Source organism: Pteronotus mesoamericanus, unplaced genomic scaffold (assembly GCF_021234165.1).
Source record: "Pteronotus mesoamericanus isolate MK-2021 breed Mesoamerican mustached bat unplaced genomic scaffold, CSHL_Meso_final contig_1193, whole genome shotgun sequence".
Classification (NCBI taxonomy): Eukaryota; Metazoa; Chordata; class Mammalia; order Chiroptera; family Mormoopidae; genus Pteronotus; species Pteronotus mesoamericanus.
In genome coordinates, this window is record NW_026555039.1 from 3,138,034 (window position 1) to 3,158,395 (window position 20,362).

Below are 20,362 nucleotides of genomic sequence, written 5' to 3' on the forward strand. Positions count from 1 at the left end.
AGCCCCCACGAGGGGCAGGTGCTGCCGGGCTCTGAGGGCCGGGGAGTCCCCTGCTGCGCCCCCAGGCCCTGAGCTCTCCTCCGCAGGGCCCCCCCGCTCTGCAGGCTCTTGCTCTGACCCCTGGCCTACCCTCTGCAGCCACAGCCGTGGTCCGAGACCCCCTTGGCCTCCCAGAGCTTCCACAGAGACTGAGGCGGACGGCAGCCCAAGTCCGGGGCCGGGGCTCCCGCCTGCCCGTCGTCGAACAGGACCCAGCTGGCCCCACCTTTGCCCACCGTGCGGGGGCGGGGGGGCGGCACCCAGCGCTGGCAGGAGAGGGCAACGGCCGTGGGGGCTGTTTGGCCCCTTGACCCCTCCTTCTGGCCCCACCTGACCCTCACCCCTGGCCGTGCCCCTGCCCCGGCCACACCTTCCAGGGCTTCCCCAGCGGATGCACGTGCTGCCTCCCTTCTGGAAGGTTTTCCGCGGGGTCTCCCCAACCTCCTAGTGCCCCCTCCCATCAGGCTGCAGGCCCAGGACCCCCGGGGCCCCAGCGCCGGCAGGAGTGCGGGCTCAGGAATCCTTGTTGGAGGAGGAGAGGGAGGGGTCAGGTGAGGTCAGCAAGGCTGGATGGAGTCAGTGAGGTCAGGTGGGGTCCTCGAGGAGGTCGCTCTGGGTGGTGCGGGCCCTGCTCCAGCCCTTCCCTGGGGTCCCGCCTGGGGCCCACCCCCCTCCGGTCCTCGGTGGCCCCTGCCGGGGCCTGGCCTGTGCACTTTCTTCTCGGGGTCCCGCTGGGCCTGTTCTGTGTCTGGAGAGGGGGTGGCCCAGGGCGAATCTACAGAGGGGTGGGGGGGACCTGTGGGTGGAGGGAGAGTTTGGAGGTGCTGGGGGTGGGGCCCCGACCTGCTGGGTGCCCTTTGGGGAGCAGCTGCTGAGCTGGGGAGGGTCCTGGGCCCGCGAGCCGCTCTGCCCTCGGCACCTGGCTGCCCTGCCCTTGTGAGGGGCAGGGAGGGGCAGTTCCTCTGGGTCCTGGAGCCAGAGCCAGCTCAGAGGTCAGGGGGCAAGGGGCAGAGGCTCCGGGCTCCCTGCTTCCATGGGGGGTGGGCTGGGGAACCCCTGGCTCCGGCCACAGGAAGTTTGAGAGGCCTCTAGGGGGTCTGTGGCCCCTTCAGGAAATTGTTCTAGGACCAGCCTCTAGTTCAGCCTCCTCCCCCATCCAGTCTGAGTGGTCCTACAGAGGACAGATGTGGAATCTTCCAGAACCCACATCTGTCAGGCAGGGAGGACGGGCGGCTGCGGGCGGCTGCGGGCGGCTGCCCTGGCCCTGCCCTGGGAGCTGGGCTGCGGGCGGCACATGAGCCGCAGGTGCCGCGGGAACCCCCGGGGGCCGCCTGCCTGATGCAACCCCGGCCTCGGGCGGCTGCGCGGTTGGGCCCTGGACCAGCCGCCCTCTCCGAGCCTCCTCCCACGAGGCGGGGAGTTAATGAGGCCGCTGGGCTGCTGGTCCCCAGCACCTGGGTAATTGGTCTCTAAAGGCAGGGAAGAGCCACCGAGAGGCCTGGGGCCGCCGCCGAGGATGGGCCCGAGAAAATTACCGCCTCCGTTTTCCACTCTCTGGCGCGTAATTGTGCTGTGGGGCCGCCCACCGGGCTCAAGGCGCTTGTTTTTCAGCCGCGCCCGAGGGAGGACGGGGGAGGGACGCAGGGAGGGGACCACGGAAGGGCCCAGCGGCCCGCCACCTGGGTCCCCGTCTGCCTGCACTGGGAGGAGCCCATTTTGCAGGGAGTTTTTTGAAAATTGAGGTGAAATTTACATAACACAGGTAACCGGGTCAAAGGGAACCGTTCAGGGGCACTCGCTGGGTCTGGGTCGCTGTGTGTGCAGGGGCCCCCTGTGCGGTCCGGCCTCGTCTCCGGCCCCTGCCCCCGGGGCCCCCACAGGCCCCCTGCCCCTACGCGGAAAGCACTGCCTGCCTCCCACCCCACGGCCACTCCCTGCCCACAGGCTCCGCGCTCCCTGTGCCTGTGGCTGCCCTTTGGGTCAGAGGACGGGCACCGGCCAGGCCCAGACCCCCGCACAGCGCACCAGGGCCGAGGTCAGGGCCTGCGGGGGACAAGGCCGGGGTGGGGGGGGCAGGCCAAGGACTGCAGGCGCCCTGAGGGCGAGGCCGTTCCCCACCCTCCCACCCCAGCGTCAGGGGGCTGGGGCGCCCAAGGGCGGGTGGCTCCCTGCAGGTCAGCGGAGCGGGCCCCTCGGGTTGTGGGGAACGCTGGGGCGGGTGGGCTTGGGAGGAAAAACCGAGGCTGAAGTTTTGGGCAAAACTGAGCGATCTGCCGGCCGGAGGTCAGCGGGGTGGGAGCAGGGGCCTCGGGGGCAGGGCGGGGGTTCCGCGAGGCCACCAAGCCCCAGCCCAAGGTGTCAGCGCCGACCGGCCCCCATGGGAGCGGAGCCGCGGGAGCCTGAGCCCCTCCAGAGGCTCGGCCGGTCACCTGCGCTGGGCACGTGTGAGGGGCCCCAGAGCTGGGACCTCAGGACCAGAGGGCGACAGTCGCAAGCAGTCGTTGGTATTTTTAAAAAGAGGCTGAGGGGTCTGATGAGGAGGATCCAGACTCTGCTGAAGCTCTCTCCCTGGTGGTCGAGACTTTGCTGAAAAGTGGGGCTGGGCTGGGGGCGGGAGAGGTTGGGGGGCTGAGGCCGGGGCAGCCAGGGGGCTGGGGGCACAGGGGCCTGTGCGGTCACACGGCCGTGACCAGGCAGGTCGGGCGTGCGCAGACCGGGCACCCGCCCGCGCGGGGCTGTAGGGGTTCCCTCCCGGGGTCGGGCTTGGCAGGGGGCCGGGTGGGCCGGGGCGTAGCTGGAGCGGGGAGAGCCCTGGGGAGGAGGCAGCGGAGGTGGCCCCGGCGGTGGGGGCCGGGGGGGGGCCGAAAGGGGGCGTAACACGGAGACCCGGCCAGTAGGAGGCGAGGACAGGGAGCCTGAGGTCACTGTGACCTTGACCAGCCAAGCAGCATGAGGGAGGAGCCAGACTGGGTTCTAGAGGGAGGGGCAGGCGGTGGGCAGCTCTGGGGTGGGGGGCAGAGCAGGGCCGCGGGAGGGACGGCTGGGGCCAAGGGGGGCTTGGTCAGAGGCCCGGGGCTGCCAGAGGCTCCCCTCCGCTGGGGGCACGGCAGCCGCCCCGGGGCGGCTCAGTCTGACTGCAGCGTGAGCCGAGGCCCCAGGCCGGCGATTCCTGCAGCCACGGGTGGGACCCGAGGGGACGGGGAGAGCGGCACCCCCGGGACCAGGGGCAACCCCCACGCGGCGGACGGCGGAGCGTCTGCCGGGCCCCCTCCAAGGGGCAGCCGGGCCCCTGCAGAGGCTGACCCCGGGGGCCTGCACGGGGCCGTCCTGGTGCCCCCGCCAACGCCGGGCATGGGCGTCTGCACTGACCGGAGCTCGGAGTGTGCCCCCAGGCCGTACCTCAGGACCCCCGCATCCCTCTGGGGGGCCGGGGCCCGCACACCCCAAACTACAAGCCCCTGCCGTCGTCCCCCCAAGCCCAGCCCCGGCTCCCTGGGGGCGCAGGTCACTCTAGGGGTGCGCCCCTGGGCGGGGGTCAGCCGCACACCCGCCTGGTTAAGTGGGGTCCTCGCCCGAGCAGACCTGCGGGGCCCATGGCTCCCACCCTGCCCTCCGCGCCCTGCTCCCTGCCCACAAGGCCAGAGGGTGCGCAAGGCTCCGCGAAGCAGTCAGTGAGGGCTTCCTGCAGGAGCCGGCCTGGGGTGGGGGGGCGCATGGGGAGCTGGTGGCTGGCAGCCAGGCGGAGCCGGCCGAGGGCACCCAGGGGAGCCCCGAGAGGGTTGGCTGCCTTTGCTCCTTCGCTGGGCCTGCCTTCCTCCGGGGCCCCCGTAGTAGCAGGAGGCAGGAAGGGCACCCAGGAGGGGCAGAGCCCTGCCGTCTGCCCCTGGTCCCCTCCCCGCTCGGGGGCACACGTGAGTGCGTGCCCCCAGGGGGCTGAGGTGTCGAGGTGTGAGGAGCCGAGGGCAGGGAGTGGGGTGGTCCGGCCCTGGGCCCTCCCCGCCCGGGCCTTTGCCTGAGAGCGTGGGGGCCCTCAGCCGAGCCCCCCAGCCCCCTCCCACCATGACACCCCTCCCAGCCGCCTGTCCCTGCCTACTCCTGTGCCCGGGGACTGGGCCCCCATCCCGGGTCCGGCACTTGAACCCAGGCCCGGAGGCTGTGCAGGGGGAGCCTGAGGTCGGCCAGGTGGGACTTGGAGGGCCCCCCTGCACTCAGGACACGGCAGAGGCCCCAGACGGGTTAGGCCGCAGCTCTGGACACTGGGGCGCCCAGGTCTGGGGGGCGGGGGGGGGGAGGGGACGTGGGGGAGCAGCCAGCCCCTTTCACTTGGAGCGTCTGACCTTCTCAGGGGACCGTCTCTGAGGGTGGGTCTGGGCCTGGGGCTCGAAGCCCCTGGGTGGAGTCGGCCCGGCCCGAAAGCCCCTTCGACCACAGGTGCGGGGGCGGGGGGGGGGGCGGGGCAGGGGCAGCCGAGCCCCCTCCCCCGCCTCCCACGCAGAACGGCCCCGCCCCTCCGAGCCGCCTCCCTCCCGCCTTTGTCTCCCGCGCACCTGGCGGGGTTCGGGTTTCCTCATGCAAAGCTGGGCTCCCCACCCACCGCACCCTCCCCACCCTCCCTGATGGGCGGGCGGTCCCAGAGTGAGGCCACCGCGGAGCCCCCGCCCGCCGGCATCGTTGGCTGGAAAACCAAGGAAGGGGCGGGGCTGGGGTCGGGGACAGGTGCGCCGGCCGGGCGGGGCCGGTGCGAGTGCGGGAAGAGGCGGGCTGCCTCGAACCCTCCCCAGTCCCGGCCCCACCCAGCCGACCGGCCAGACCCGCAAAGCCAGGTGGCCTAGTGCTGGGGCAAGCGGGCCGCCGGGGCCTGGTTCCGGCTTCCTGCCCCCGCCGGTCGGCTGGTCGGCCCCTCCCCAGGGCTGGGGCGAAAGGGTTAAGCCCGCTGTAGCCCCACCTCTGTTTGCTTATCTGCACCTGCACTGGACTGAACCCTGGCAAGCACAGGGTGAGCCCCACCAGGAAGGTCTGCGCTCCGGTCTGCCCCTCGCCCTTGGCACCAGCGGGGACCCCCACCCCGGGGACCAGGTCCCCGCCACCACCACCAACCCGCCCTGCATGCGGAGAAGCCGAAAGGCCTGCCTCTGGGTTCTGCCTGCGGGGAGGTTTTAGGGTGTTTGCCCAGGGAGCTCGTGGCCTCCGGTCTGCACCCCCCAGCTGCTGCCCCGCGCCCAGGCCGCCCTCCTGCTCCCCGTGGCCACGGCTGCCCTCCCCCTGCCAGCCCGGCCCCCCCACCTGGATGGACCCCGGGGCCTCCCCACGGGGCAAGGGGCCCCCACAGTCCTCCCTCATAGCCCCCCAAACATTGGTGTTTTGCCAGGGCTCTGCTCAGTCCCGGCCGCCCGCTCACCGCGTCCCCAGAGCCCCACCCGCCCTCGTCGGCCGCCCAGAGCGCCCCGGTGCGGGGGAGGGCGGCGTGGACTCGGGGCTGCGGGGTGGACGCCCTCCCTGTTCCTGTCAGAGGCCTGCCCCCCCATTCCGCACCAGCTCAGAGGGGCGCGGCCGGCCCTCCCCCGGCGTGAGGGCCCACCATCGCCCTGGGGGCCCCCGGCCACAGCGACACACAGCCGAGGCCCCCACTCTCTGACGGGAGACAGATGTGCTTCCGATGATGGTTCACGGCCCACACAGGACGCAGGAGGACGGGGCAGGCTCTGGGCCCCTCGCGTGGGTCGGCCACGGTGGCCAAGGTGTGAGAGGCCGGCCTCCCCAGAGACCCCGGGCCTGCGGGGCGCCGCCCGGCGACACCCTGGGAGGCACTGGGGCGACGGGATGTGGAGAGGAGGCGCCCCTCTGCTCCGGGGCTTGCTGTGGGGTGGGGGTGCAGGAGGCCCGGGGGTCCTGCGGGCCCCACAGGGCCCACACTGGGGCCCAGGAAGGTGAGGGCGAGGCAGCACAGGGTTCCCCGCTGTGCTGCTCACGTGGGCCTGTTTCTGAGGAGGGAGGGAGCCCTTCCACATCCGGGGGACCACTCGCTTCTCCCGAGCAGACACGTGCTTGTTAATCAGCTCTTTTTCAGGAAAACGGAGCTCAGGATCCAAATTCTTGGACAGTTCCCCTCCCCAGACCAACCACCCCCCTGGTCAAACCCCGGAAAGCTCTACACTCATCAAACAGACACGGGAGGGAACCGGATCGGACGCAAGCCAGCCCATCTCGTGGACGGACAGACAGACAGACACCGTGGATGTTGGCCCGGCAGCCACGGGCCCTCGAGAGGGGCGCGGCCCCTGCTCGGTCCCTGGCAGCCTGGGAGGCGGGTTTCTGCCGGAGGGAAGGGTGTCCAGGGTTAATCATCAGAGAAGGAAGTGAAACATTAAACCCAGGACCGCTGCCCTCTGCAGGCCGCCTGCCCCGCCCCCCGCCCCACGGCCTGGGGACTGCAGAGTCCTAAGCGAAGCTCCACCCCCAGGGCGCTTGGCGCAGTTTCGGGGGTCTGCTGGGGCCCACTGTGTGCCCCAGCCTCCAGCAGGCCCGTCCGCAGGGCAGCCTCCCCTCACCGTGACCCCGCGTGGGAAGGACGCCCACCCTGGCCGCCCGCCGGCCCGCCCGGGGACCCCGCCCCATCACCCCGTTGGACCCCATATGTCTTCGGGGCGCTTCTCCTATCAGAGGCCTTTTTACTCGATTCTCCTTCCTACAGACACGGGCGCGCAGACCCTCCCGAGGGGCGTGGCAACGTGGCCACCAGACACCGAGCCCTGCCCCTCCCGGGGCAGCACCCCATGTCGGACCCCGGGCGCCCGGGCGTCCCCTCTGCGAGTCAGCCCCCGGAGGGTCAGAAACCGCGTTTTCGCAGTCCCACCCCGGGGTCACAGCTACAGACCCAAAGCGCGGTGTGTGCTGCGCGGCGGGTGGCACCGCGACGCGAAGCCTGCGGAGGCGCGGGCGGCCCTGTTCCAGACGAGGCGCGTCGGGCGGCCCTGCAGCTCGGGCCTGCTGTCCAAGGCTCAGCGGCAAGTCGCGCTGTGACCACGGGTTCCTACAGGTGGCTTTGCCGGCATCTCACGGCAGATGGACTTTCCACTTCTCGGCGACGCCTGGTGCCCCCGGGTCACCTGGACCCTCCCGTCCATGGTGGGGGGGTGGCACCTGCCACACTGATATGAATAAACCGTGTCCCCAAAACTCGTGACGCCTTGACCCAGTGCCTCAGAATGTGACTGTATTTTGAGATGGGGCCTTAAAAAGGTGACCAGTCCTTGTTGGGACCGGAGAGCTGGGCCCAGACTCTCCGGGGAAAGGCCACAGGGACCAGGGCCTTGGAGGGGCCGGCTCTGCCAGCGCGCCCTGCTATCGTGACACGTCCCGCGTGCCACCGCCCCGCCAGGGCGGCCGCCCTCACGGCGCCGACCTCGCTGCGGCAGGGCAGCCCAGCCTGCTCCCCGGCCCCACCCTGCACCCGCAGCCTCCTGAGAGGCCCGCCTCCGGCGCCCCGACACCGCCCCCGCCCCGGGCCGTCCGCGCGTCTGTGCCCGCTGCTCCCCTGAGAGCCAGGGGCTCTGCCCGCTCGCAGCCCCCACCCGCCTTCGTTCCTCGTCTGCTCCTGACAGTTTCTAAGGGTTCCCCACACAAACCGACTTCAGGTGTCTGGCTTGTGCGTTCAGGTATTTCCTCAGAGCAACCATTCCTCTGCCGACTTTGCTTACGGAATATTTTTCTGTATTGAAGTTTTAACTTTGATATAGTCAATATGACCATAAGAAAACATGGAAATACATATACATAAATATAAAATGTCTCTGTTTTTCCAGATCGGGTCCATGCAAGGAGAAGAGTTCTTTAAGAACCTTATTATTAATATCCTCTAAGAGGTAAGAGAAGATATTGTGGCTGTGGGAAAAGACTATAGAAATAAATGTTCAGAAAACAAAAGTGACTTGGAAATCCACGTGACAGCTGACGTCACAAGCTCCGTGGCAGATGTGGGAACCACAGCCGAGGCCCGTCCTCGAAAGCAAATCGAAAGAGCAGGAAAAGGAAGCAAGAGAGGCCAGTCTGAGGTCAACGATCTTGAAGATGTCTGTCCACCGCAGACAGAACACAGAGAAGTAGGAGGGTGTAAAAGTTAATCGAGGAAATTTCCTGAAGCCGAAGGGCAGGAACATCCAGATTGAAAAAGAGCCGCTGGGGACCAAGCAGAGCAGACACAAATGACTCACACGAAGGTCATTATTATGAACCGTTAGAACATGGGACGGAAAGAAGGCCCTAGAAACTTCCGGAAGAAAAGCAAGCACGTGAGAGAGCAGAAGTGAGAGTGACCCCAGAGGGCCCCCTTGTCGGGCCCCGGGTGGCGCTGGGATGGGGCTCAGGACTGGAGGGGGCCCCGCCCCGCCCCCCGCTGGCCCCTCTGGAAGAGCAGAGGGGACGTGTGAAACGCGTGGGTCTGCCACGTGCCCTTTATCGGGAAGCTGCGAGCCGGCGCTCCCCAAAACAAGGAGGCAGCTGAGGAAGATGAGGACGGGCCCGGGGAGCCCACCTGGGAGAAGCGAAGGGGAGCTTCTGGGTGAAGGCCGGGGCGGCCTGGGGTCCGGCCCGCGCAGCCCCGGGGCCCCCGCCCTGCCATCTCGGCTGCTGGCGAGGGTCTGAGGGTGGATCAGCCCGGAGTTCAGAGAAACCTCAGTGGGTGTGGAAATAGAAAGGCCATCATCGATGCCAGGGGAAAGCACACGGTTACGGCTGGGAGGCGGCCAGGGCACGCCACCGGGCGGGCGTGCACACGGTGCAGAGCCCACGGAAAGCGGCAGGTAACTGTGCGGAGACACGGGGACCCACGTGCGTGTGCGGGAGCGACAGCCGCAGCTCCCTCGGGGAGCTCGGCGGCACCGAGAAGCTGCCCTGCGGTGGGGGCTCCGCGGGTCGGGCCGCGGCCGGAGCGGGCACCGGGGTGGGGGGCGGCGAGGGGGGCTGCGTGTCCGGCCCCCAGACGTGTCCGACTCTGGAACCGCGTGCAGGTGTGACTGGTTAAGCGTGAAATTAAAAATTCGCTTGGTGCAGCCTCGGTGACCCTCCGAGTCCGGGGGTCACTTCAGTCACCTTAGGGTGACCCGCAACCAAAGGTCAGCTAACCCTGGGCCGTGAGGGTCTGTTCGCACGGTTTTCCGGGGCAGCTCGTTGCTCCCTTTTCCCCAGGGCCCGATCCCGTCACGGCCCCCACCCCCTCCTTCCTGCTGTGACAACATCCACTTTTCTGGGGTTGCCCACCGGAGGACCCCACCCCCGCCCGGGTGCACCTCCCTGGTCCGGCAGGTCTCCATGGCGACAGGCCCACACAGCCGCTCCAGACCCAGCGCCGCGTGGAGCCACCCGCATCCTTTTTACGTCCCCACGTTCACCGTGACCCGCAGGCTCCTGAAGCTGGGCAGGGCTGCATTCCAGCCTTGGGGACAGGAGCTGGCCCTGGCCTGGCCCCCAGGAGTCCCCTGCACACTCAGAGGGTGTTTGCAGCACACTGGTGTCTTGCTACACGGAACAAATCCGCTGGCAACAGCGTCCGGCACTGCCGTGGCCGGGAAGCGCAGGCCACGGCCCCGGGGGCCCGCCGCCGCCCCCGGGCCGGGCGGCCAGGCCACAGTCAGGCCCCGGGAGCCGTTTAGGACCTCAGCAGTGACCTGGCCCACGAAAGCTCAAAAACACCCGTGCACGCCGCCAAGGGCCGCGTCCCCAACTTGCCCTGGGAGCCGCGGTCCCCTCGTGCCTTCCGCGCAGACACGTGGAGCCAAATCTCCGGCGCCACGGGAGCCCAGGGGGCCGGCCGGCCGGCCCGCCCAGACGCCTGGGCGAGCCCAGCTCCCCAGCTGTTTCAGACGCCCCCAAATGTGTGCCCAGGGCGCGGCCGCCACTGCTCTCCCAACAACGAGCAGAACCGCGGTGTCCTGCGAGGCCCTCCCAGAGACCCCGCGCCTGACCGGCCGAACCCCGGGCTCCCGCTGGGGAACCGGGCGCGCCCGCACCACCAGCCGCACCAGGACGTCCCGGAGGCCACACAGGCTGGGCCGCAGCTCAGATGGAAAAGCTTCAGGATGGGGGGCGGCGAGGCGCCCCCAGACCCCACGATTCAAACCCCTTCCTGAGGCTTCCGGGCGGCCTCCGTCCTACCTGGTCCCGGGAGGACGGCGCCGGCCGCGGCCACGCGGCTCCCAGGCGGCATCCCCGGCCTGGCCGACCGCAGAAGGCGGTGGAAACCTTTGCCTGGTACAACCGGCCTCCACCGCACAGCCCAGGAATTTCACGTTGAATAATCTTTAACTTCTGCCCTGAGAGGAAAACAGGTCTGTGTATCGCGTCTGCCTGCACAGGAATGCCCAGGGCTTTCCGTTACAAGTAAATACGTCAGTACTAGCAAGGAAAGCTGCCTTGGAGGAAAAAGGGAGAAAAAGAACAGAGAAAGTGGCCGCAGAGGCCAGGCCGGGTCTCGCCTCCCTGCTGGCGCACAGCCAGCGGGTCTCGGGTGCCCCCCCCACTGCCGCCCGCAGGGCCCCGCCCACGCCCACGCACGGCAGGGCCGTTCTCACCCTGGTCTGGCCACGACCGCACGGCTGGACGGGGCAGAGGCCGCGTGGAGCTCCGGGGGTCCTGGGGCCACGACGGGGGAGGGGCCGGCCGGGCCGGCCCTGCCCCGAGCGGCTGTCACACCGTGTGCTGGGATAGGCGAAACCTGAGGCCGTTTTTCCTTTAAAAAGACCTCAGTTTCTGGAGCTCTGGGTCAGGTGTGACCCCGCACGGAGCCATGTGGCAGGGTGCCGGGCCACCGCAGAGGACGGGTCTCTGCCAGCCCAGCTGCGCCCCCGTGGGCCGAGGCTCAGCACCAGGGAGGGAGCAGGGGTCTCTGATGAAGCCGCAGAGGGGGCACCGAGAAGAGGGACAGCAGGCCAGCCCCCAGCCAGGCCGAGGGCCGGGACCGACGGTTGGGGGTGGCCCATCGCACGGGGTCCCTGGGCCCAGGCCGAGGGCCGGGACCGACGGTTGGGGGTGGCCCATCGCACTGGGTCCCTGGGCCCGGCTCTTGGCCGCTGTGTCCTGTCCCCACAGGCACAGGGCCTCCTCTTCCGGGATGTCCCTGCCGTAGCCTTTGTGCACGTCCTCCTCTGTGGCAAAGTGGGCTTCCAAGCAGACGGGACGGAACTCCCCGTGCGCGGGGGACGGCCCTTCCTGACACCCGGCCGTCACAAGGCCCTGGGAGCCTGCGGCCCCTCGGAGGCGTCCTCGCAGCGCCTGCAGGCGCTCCTGTGCTCGGGCCACTTCGAAGGGCAGCCAAGCGCTCCCACCGAACTCGGGTGTGTGGTCCCCGCGAAGGGAACAGGCAGCACCGCAGAAAACAGACCGGCCCACGGGGAGCACGGAGCGCAGGACGGAACAGGGCGGGAGCTGGCGGCTCCCCGGCTCGCGTGGAAAAGCCTCTTCGCGGGGAGGCGCCCGGAGAGGCCGCTCTCAGGGAAGCGTCGGACGCCCAGACCCACAGACGCGCACGCGCAGGCAGAACGAGGTCAAGTTTATTCAGGCGATGGCCGGCTCGGGGTGCCGCGCCCCTCTGTCAGAAACAGGCAGGGAGCACAGGCCGAGCAGGGCACCTCGGGGGCTACGCCTCCCGCCGCCACAGACCGGGAGCCTTTTCGGGGACGCTGTCGATGCCGCATTACTGGGCGAGGCTGCCCAGGGGACGGGGGGTCCGCGGGGGGTCCGCGGGACGCCCGCCGGCCGGAGGGCGTCCATAGGGCGACCAGGAGCGGTTGGAACTGAGCACCAAGGCTGCAAAGGGCGCCGACCAGGGCTCGGGAGATGAGGTGGCTGCAGTCCAGGGGCGACTGGTGGACAGAGAAAAGATGGGGTGGGGCTCTTGGGGACGTGCCCCTGGCAAGGGGACCGCCAGGGGAAATGGGCACGGGGCAGGGCTGGGAGCCGGGCAGGGGCGGAGGGGCAGGCGCCGCTGTCGGGGGACAGTGTGCCTGGGGTGGGGGCGGCTGGTGGCGGCGCAGGGCCGGGCGTGCGGGGTGCTGCCGGCTGCCGGGGCAAAGGCTCCGACTGCAGGGAGCGCGCAGACGGGCGGGAGCCAGGACGAGCGGCCCCGTCCCTGGCAGGACTGAGGGTGGCGGCCGGAGGCCAGGAGGACACATGCTGCCCAGCGGCTGGTCTGAGGGCGGGCGACCAGCAGGCCCAGGCCGGTCGAGGGGAGGCCGTGGGGCCGGAGCCGCGGCGCGTCCTGACCGCTGCAGGGTGGGAGCGAGCGCCAGGTCGGAGGCCAGCAACCTGCCGGGCCTGCCCTGGGGCCCGGGAGCAGGGCAGCGCCGTGGCGGCACCCCCGTGGGCGTCTGCCTGCGACCCCCTGCCCGCGCCCAGGCCCCCCCCCCCGCTCCTCGGGGACCGCCGTGCACCCGCGGGTGCCGCGTGTGCCACGTGGCCGAGGCAGCGTGAGGTCCCCAGAGGGAGGTCCCCGCAGAGCAGCCGCGGGATCTGGAGCTGGAGAAGCCCCTTCCCAGGACACACACGGCGTGAGCCGGGCTCCCCGGCCGCGGGTGGCTGCATTCGCCCCCAGGAGGGGAGGGACGCCTGCGGGGCAGCATCGGGGCGGCGCGGGGCGACCCAGGGGCTATTCCTCCTGAAATCCAGGGTGGCTGCGGGGAGCCAATGGCCTGGGCCCCGTGACAGCCCCCAGTTCCCACCGACAGGCAGGCTGTGGGGGCGCCGGCCGCAGCCGGCGGGAGCCAGGAAGGGAACGGGCCGCTCCAGCCCTCGGCCGCCTCCAGAAAGGACACCCTGCACAAGCAATGACCAGCGTGGGCTCCCCCGGAGCCGCCCCGTGGCCAGCCCCGCCGGGGGCACCAGCCGGCGCGTGGGTTCGCTGGGTCGTGGCCTGGGCGGCGGGGGTCGGACGGCTGGTCACCTCCTGGTCCCCCACGGGTCACCCCTTGGTCACCCGCTGGTCAGCCACTGTCAGGCGGGGAGGGACGACGCCCGCGCTGACCCACCTGCGGCGTTACCGACGCCGGCACTTTGGGGCGTTCCCTACCGAGTTTCTGCCGTGTGTCCGTGTAGTAAGGGTGGCGTAAATACAGGACTGTTGGCTAAAAACCAGCGAGGCTCTTCCCGTCTGAGACGGCATTGAGCGGTTCCCCCTTATTGTTATTCCTTCTCACGGACGCGCGTCCACGGCAGGCTGTCGGGGGACCGCCCGTCTCCCGTTTCTGACTGGAATTCCCGGGGTGAGGCCAGAGAGCCAGTGCCCCCGGCAGGTGGCAACCACACCCGTGCCCCCTGCTCACACTGACTTTACAGACCGGCCACAGGGAGGCAGGTGGCTCATCCCCCGTCAGCCGGGAGCAGGGAGCGGGGGCCAGTCCCCCCGGCTCTGCCGCATCCTCACCCGCGTGGTGCCACCCCTGGACACACTGCAGGGTGCCCGGGGGGACCCTGCGCAGAGCTGTGGGGCCTCCCTCGGCCCCTGAGGGGCGGTGCCCCCGGGGCAGAGGGAGCCGCTCTGGGGCCTGCGATGGGCCTTTGCTGGCCTGAAGGCGGCACCGGGGACGTGGGGGCGGCCTTCCGGCAGGTGGGTGACCCTTGCCGGGACCAGGCTTGTCGCTCCTGGACGGCCAGCCCTCCGGAGCAGCGTGGGTCACGCTCCACAGTTCTCCGTCGCCCCCAGGCACCCCGACCGCAGGCCCAGCACCCAGAGAGCAGAGGGAATGCGGTCCTGACCGGTGTGGGCGGCCCTGGTTCGCAGAACGGTGCCTGCCAGGAGACGCCAGGGTGAGCAAGAGGACAGGGCTCGACCCAGGACACAGCCGCTGCCAGGCCCCCTGCCCTGGGCAGCCCAGGGGCTGGGCAGGAGGTGCCCTCGCCGGAGGGCAGGCCGGAGCCCTGGGTGAGCCCTGGCCAGCCCGGGGCCAATCCCAGCCCGGCCCGCGGCCACCCGCTGCTGGGGCCCGGGGCGCCCCCCACTCCCCCCGCCTCTGAGCTCCTGTGGCTGGGCCCCCACAGGCCCTGCACGACGAGCCAGGCCTCGGGCCGGTGCCGCCAGGAGAGGCCTGCCGGAGGGCGTGCCGCCGCCCCCACGCCACTCTGAGGCCGGGCGGCCGGGCCGCACCCTGAGCTGGGCGAGTGCAGGGTCCGGAGCGGCTGGCGGGCCGGGCCGTCTGCGGAGGCCACCCACGGTCTCGGCCCCACTGAGGGCTGCCCTCCGGCGCCTTCCCAGCCCCCAGCCCCCAGCCCCGGTGCGGGAGGTGCGCCGGCCCGTCTCCCTTATCACACCATCAGCACACAGAGGCCGGCGTCAGGAAATGTCCTCGGCGCTGGCCCGGCTCCCGGCTCGGGGCTCGCCACGCCCTCTGCACAGGGGACAGATGTCCCAAGGACCCCTCACCGCAGTCTCCCGCCAGGTGGGACGTCTCCGCGTTGCGTCCCCAGGAAACCTGAAGTCCTCCAGCGCATGGATCAGCCTGGGGCACCGCCTCCCGGGCCCACGCCGACCCCCTCCCTGGGCCGTGCCCCCTACACTGTGCCTCCTTGGCTGTGACAAGCCTTTCCTGGCCTTTGTCCTGGAAGCCCTTATGGCTAAATACATATCTGCCCAGGGTAGGGCCTGGTGCCCCGGATCCTGTGTTAACTGGGCCTCAGGTCGGAGGACCCGGGACGGTGCGCTGGGGCCTGGGTCGCCGTGGGGGCGTGCGGGATGCAGCGCCTGGGCCTGCACCGCGTTCCGGGCCTCCCTGCCGGGGCCGGAAGGCAGGGCTGAGCCGGCGTGGGCGAAGGCCCGCCCCGGGATGGCGAGCTCTCCCGCGTCCTCGGTCAGTCCCCTGCTGCCGCCTGAGAGGCACCTGCGGGGGAACAGCAGGCGGCTGTCGGCTCCCGCGGCCGGCGGGGCACCGGGCGGCCACTGCCGTGCGGGAGAGGGTCAGCGCGGGGCCGTCTCCAAGGTCTGTCGCCCCAGGGTGACACAAGCCACACCCGTTTTATAAGCAACCAGGGAAGTGCCCCTTTTGTCACGTGCGTCCCTTCAGGACAGCGAGCCCCGAGGCCAGGACCCTGCTGTCCCACCGGGGTCACAGCCGCCGGGCCAGGGGGAGGCCCCACCTCGGTGTTGTTTTGCTCTTGTTCTTGGCGGCCGTTCGTCCTGTTTATGGGCTGGTTTGGCACTTGGTAGGTGAAGTGGATGAAGTGGGCAGAGCTCCGCGTTCTGCTTGCACTTCACTCGCGTAAACGCGCGGCCACGCCGCAGGGCCCCGCGCCCTGGCCTCCCCCGCGCCCTGGCCTCTCCCGCGCCCGGTCCTGCGGGAGTGTCCTCTCAGCCTCCGCGACCGAATTTTCCTAAGCAGAGCTCCGAGCTCGCGTTCACTGCGCCGTGGATACTGAATTGCACCGACTCGCCCCTTGCAGCCCCCCTGACTTGGCCCCAGGTCCCCACAGCGAGCCAGAGGCTGGGCGGATTTGTGTCAGCCTGGCTGGGCCTCAGGTGCCGGATTTTGGGTCAGGTGTTTCTGTGGGGGTGTTTGGATGGCATCAGCATTTAAGTTGGTGGGTGGAGGCAGGCCCACGCCCTCCCCTGGGGTGCCCCCCATCGGGTCCTCTGCGTCCCCCCTGCCTGGTGGGCCTTGGTCTCCCCACCGGCTCTGCCTGTCCCCATTCGCCAGCCCCATGAGCGTTCTAGGAAGTCGCCTCGTCCTGTTTCTCCGGAGAGCCCGGTGCCCTCGCCGCGCAGCTTTGAGCGAAGGGCTCCGTGCGTCTGGCTCCCCCTGGTGGCAGAAGCGATGTGGGTGGGTCTGCAGCCTCGGGTGGGGGCGGGGCATCCATCCCCCCTCCCCCCGCTGCCCCCAGGCTGGCCTGGGTCGCGACCCAGAAGTCAGCCCACCCTTCCCTGGGAGTGGGGCTGCGTGAGTCATGGGACTCAGACCAGAGGGCCTGAGGGAGCCCAGCTGCCCAGCGGCCCGGAGAGCGTGACGTTCGGTTAGACGCCTCCCTGCCTGCTGTGCTGGTGAGGGTCTGGGGGACCCCAGGAAGCCATGATCTGGGGCTTTTAGGTGCCTGGGATGGGGAGGCACAGGTCAAACGCAAGGTCGCTTTCCCCCCGAGGAAGGCTGCCTCGGCGCGGACCCCAGGAGCACCCCGCATTTCCCGGTGCGAGGGGCCCACGTTCAGGTCCTGGAGGCCCCCATTTCAGCGCCTCCTCCAGCTTTGGTCAGAGGGCCTGGGCCTCGGGGCGCGGGCAGCACCTGAGCATCCAGGCCGAGCCGCCGGGCGGGGGCGCCCCCTGCAGGCGGCCCGAGAATCGCCACCGAGGGCCTGCCCCTCCCCATCCGCGGCAGCCGGGCGAGGGCCGCCGACCAGGGTCCCGGCCCCCAGACCACCAGGCCCAGCCAGGCACTGGCTGTGCCCCGGAGACAGCCGCTACCCGGTCGCCTCTGCCCACCACAGAGGCGGGGTCGTCTGCGGGCCCCTCCCCGTCCCCACCGGCTGGGTGGCGGAGAAGGCTCCAGCAAGACCAGTGCACGCTGGGAGCCCAGGCCCTGCCCCGCCAGCCCTGTGGCTGCCTAGGGGTCCCTTCTCGCCACTCGCCAGGCGTCCCTCGGGTCCCGGGTGCCCCCGGCCCCACCCCGCAGGCCTGGGCGCACTGCTGTGCGCTGGGCTCCTGCCGGCGGCCACGGTGAGCATGGCTGGTCCCTGCGGCGAGCGCCCACCCTCCTCCCCAACCCTACCCCCAAGCAAGGACAGGGTCGGACAGGGTCCGACAGGCTGGGGCGCCCCTCCCGGCTTCCCCCCGTCCCCGGCCCCGTGGCTTTTCCCTCATGGGGACTGGGGGCCGCAGCTGGCCGTGCAGCCCAGCCCGGGAAGGGGTCCAGCCCAGAATGCCAGGGGCGGGGGGCGGGGAGACACAGCCGCTAAGGCCGCCCTCTAGTCTGGGTGCCGGATTAGCTGCACCGGAGCCTCCCCCAGCGCCTGCTGCCGGTGGGAAGAGCCAACGGCTTCCACCTGCTCCCCCTGGGCTGGGTTCCTGCCGGTGTGGGGGTGGGCGGCGCTGGGGGTGGGGCTCCAAAGCCAGCTGACTGTGCCCTGCAGGGGACCAGGGTCCTGCGCCCGTCCTATCCCCACACGCCCCAATCCGGGGACAGCGCAGAGACTGCGGAGCTCCTTCCTGGCAACGTGCGGCGGCGCCGGCCCCAGGAACAAAGTGCAGGGAGGTGCCGCCAGCATCCCCCCTGCGAGGAGCGGGAAGCGAGGAGCGGAGCCCGCGCCTGCCTCCTCCCCCGGGACCGCTTCCTCAGGTGACGCAGCAGAAATGCCCACAGCTGCCCCGAGCCCCAGGGGCTGGGCGGGTGGGGGCGGGGAGGCAGCTGTTTTGCAGGCCCGGCCCCTCGGGGCAGCGCCGGCCCCTGCGGCAGCTCCGGGAGGCCCCCGGGGGCGGGATTCTCTCCGTGCACAGGAACAAGCCATGAGAAGTCACGGGGTTTCAGGAGACAGGACAGAAACCGAAGCCCCCGCGGCTGCCCAGTGCAGGCGGAGGCGGACCCCAGAGTCCCCCACCGGGGACGCCTTCCTGAAACCTGGGCTGGGTCGTCGGATCTCCTCTGCGGTTCCCGTGGTCACCCCGCACCAAGACGCAGAGCCCCGCCCACAGGACCCCTCGGGGCCCCGCTCGTGGCCGTCCCCAACCCAGCACGCAGGCCACCTGCCCTCTGTCTCCGCACGTTTGCCGTTTCAGGGACCTGGGACACGTGGACTCCCAGAGCGGGTGACCTTCAGAACTTGGATTCTTTTCCCCTGCAACGCCCTGGAGGTCCCTGCAAGCTGTTGCCGGGAGCTGTCTGGGGTGTGGCTTCTCGCCGGCCCTGGGACACCGCGTTGCTTCCAGCGTGGGGCTCTGTGGCCGTGGGCCTCCGTGCTCCTTGCTGTGCCCAGGGGTGCGACTGCTGGGTCGCGCGGGCAGCGGGCCAGGCTTTCAGGCGCCGCCACGCAGCCCCGGGCGTCTGCTCCGCTTCACTCTCCCTCCGGCGACGCACGAGGGGCCAGCCCGTCCTCCACAGCCTCCCCGGCGTTTGCTGTTGTCACGTTCGTTCGGAAGGCGCGCGGTGTCTTATGGGGCTCCGGGCACATTCCCCTGGGGGCGTTGGCCACCTGCATGTCTCTTCAGTAAAACCTCTGGGCCTTTTTCCACCTTCAAATATCTTAACCTGTTCTTGCAACTATAACACATTGTTTCCTTTCCAACCTCGTCTGAATTCACCAAACCTCAGTCAAATGGAAGACAGGCAGCTAAATTAAATGAACACCTAAGTTTTCCCAGAAGTTCTCTTCAGTTTTCTGACACTGCACGTAAGTCCAGCAGGCCTTCGCCTCAAAGCGCCAAGTCTAAGTAACTTCCGGTGGGCGACGGTTCGGGGGCCAAGCCCACCCTCCCACGGGGCACATTCTCCGGCCTCGCAACCGTGACCCGGGGCCGCCCCGCCCCGCTCCCATCCCCCACCCTGAGGGCGTCTCCGGGCCGGGAGGCACCCACCCAGGGTCACGGCCGCCCAGTGGCCTGAGGCAGCACCCGCACCCGGACCTTTCTGCCAGACCCGAGTGGCACCCCGGGCAGCTTTCACCGAGCACCGGCCCGTGGCCTTCAGGGACCGTCCCTGTGTGACCGCTGTGTGGGCGCCCACATGTCCGGGTCCTCGAGACTGAACGCATTTCCCGTTTCAGTCGAGACGTTTTTCTTCGCCGTGACGAGCTCCCGAGAACCGTGCTCACACGCCCGCCTCACCCGACGGCATGTCGCACGGGCTGTGGGGAAGGTCCGGGAACAGCGCTCACGGTCTCGGCTGGGCCGCGCGCGGTCACTCACTGCCCGTCACGTTCGCCTGACGGGGACATTCCTCAGCCTCACGACCGGCCGTCTCCCCAGCAGCGTCACTGGCCTCGTGCGGCCGCCCCCGCCCTGGAGGGGCCCCGTGGCCCGCGCAGCCGAGGCAGGTGCTCCGCTCCCTGGAGACCAGCGGGGGCAGCCCCCGAGGGGCCCGGCCGCCCGGTGGGGGGGCTGTCCAGGTGGGCCCTGCTCTGGCCTGGGCCGCCGCCCCGCTGGTAGGAGCAGGCCGACCGAGGGCCCGACCTCGGGAGGGGACAGGGGACGCTTGTGCAGCAAGTCCACCCCACGGCAGACGCACGGAGGACGCGGGGCAGTGTGCCCCGCCCAGCGGTGACGCTCCCCACTCCGAGCACGCGACGTCCTCAGCTCGAGCGGGAGTCTGGCTCCGTCCCGTTCAGCAGAGCCGGAGTTTGAGGGCTGCAGCGGGAGGGCGAACAGCCAGCGTGGCCGTGCCGTCGAGGAGACGGAGGGGCCGCTGCTCACAGCCAGCGGCTGCGTCTCCCTGAGGAGCTGGGGCTGGGTGTCTGGAAGGGTGGAGTGGGGGGTGGGAACGAAAATAGGAACAGGCTGTGCTTCGGGCCAAGACGGAGTTCCAGGGACCCACCTCCACCCCTCCCCCGACCCACCGAAACCCAGACGCGACCCAGGAGACCCTGGTTTTCGAGGCCCTGACACCAGGCGACAAAGCACAGTCGTCCCAAGGCAGGCGCCTCCTGCCCCAGCTCAACATTAGAAAACCCGTGCAACTCACCAGGTGGACAAACTAAAAAAGGAACGCCCTTACGGTCATCTCGATAGATCTGCTTGTTAAGTGCTGGACAGTCAACATCTGCTCCTGATTAGGAACAAAAACCAAAAACGCTCCCAGCCACGCAGGAGTGGAGGGGCCCTCCCCGTCTGAGGAGGGTCGGGGCTCCCCGGGGACCGTGGGCTGAGGGACGGACGGGGCTTCGCAGCGGCGGTGTCTGAGGGGCAGGGGGTGTCACGAGACTTCGAGACTCCTGCACGGGAAAAGGTACAGGTCACTTTATTGTTCATTTCAGGGACTTTGTAGGAAAAAATATAAACACGAGGCTTTCAATGGATCCCAAGAAAAGACTCCTCGGAACCTTTGTCTTGCTGCGTCCACCGACCCCAAACTACCACCGGGGCCCTTCTGCAATGCTGCCCAAGCCTCCTCCTCGCCGAACCCCCGCCCGACCCGCCCAGGGCTCTGCGGACTCAGACCACAGTGCACTCGGCACCCTCTTGCCAGCAGGTTTCCTTGGTGCCGTTTCTGGGAGCTCACGCTCGACGCCTCTGAGAAGCACTGGAGTGAGAATGTCACCCTCTGGTAGTAAATGACTTGTTGCGCACGGGTGGATGTCGCTGGGGAGGTTTGGGGCTGAAGCCGACGGCCTCATCAGCACGTCACACGACGCCGGGAACCCCCGCGTC